Source organism: Nyctibius grandis, chromosome 4 (assembly GCF_013368605.1).
Source record: "Nyctibius grandis isolate bNycGra1 chromosome 4, bNycGra1.pri, whole genome shotgun sequence".
In the NCBI taxonomy this organism is placed as follows: domain Eukaryota; kingdom Metazoa; phylum Chordata; class Aves; order Nyctibiiformes; family Nyctibiidae; genus Nyctibius; species Nyctibius grandis.
The window spans coordinates 36,273,267-36,273,874 of NC_090661.1; positions in this window are offsets into that span (position 1 = coordinate 36,273,267).

Genomic DNA, 608 nt, shown 5'->3' on the forward strand with positions numbered 1-608 from the left:
CTGACCAAGGCCTGTCGAGCCAGCTGAAGAGGCAGCCTGCCTTTGCCTCCGCACCCTCTCTGCAGGTGCTCCTGCACCGTGAGGGCCTGGGACCCCTGAGACTGGGCGCAACCGGGCAAGCGAGGAGGCCGGCTGAACCCGGCCTGGGCCTGAGTAGGCTCCACTCCGACCGGGGAGGTGGTGGAGGACGAGGAGCTTTTCCCATCAAGAAGCTGGACCCGACCGGCACAGGCGAGGCACGGTCAGGCCAGGGAGCTGGCGGCCCCGGGGCGCCCTCGGCCCAGCAGACAGCCGGAGCAGGCCGCCGGGGAGGAAGGACGAAGGAGGCCTGTGGTAGGGCGGCTGCGGCGGCCTGGGCGAAGGCAGACCTGCCCTGACGAGCGACCTCGCTAAACACGGAGGTAGCAGCCCCACGAGCCTCACCGAGCAGCGCGGCTGCAGGAGGCGGGGCGGGGCGGGGTGTGAGGGAGCCGCCGCCGCCGCGGGCCCGCCCTCGGCCGCTGGGAGGTGGCGGCGCGGCCGCCAGAGGGCGCCGCGTGCCCGCGCCGCGCGGCTCGGCCGGTGGGGCGTGGCGCGGCGCGGCCCAGCATGCAGCGCGGCGCCGTTTG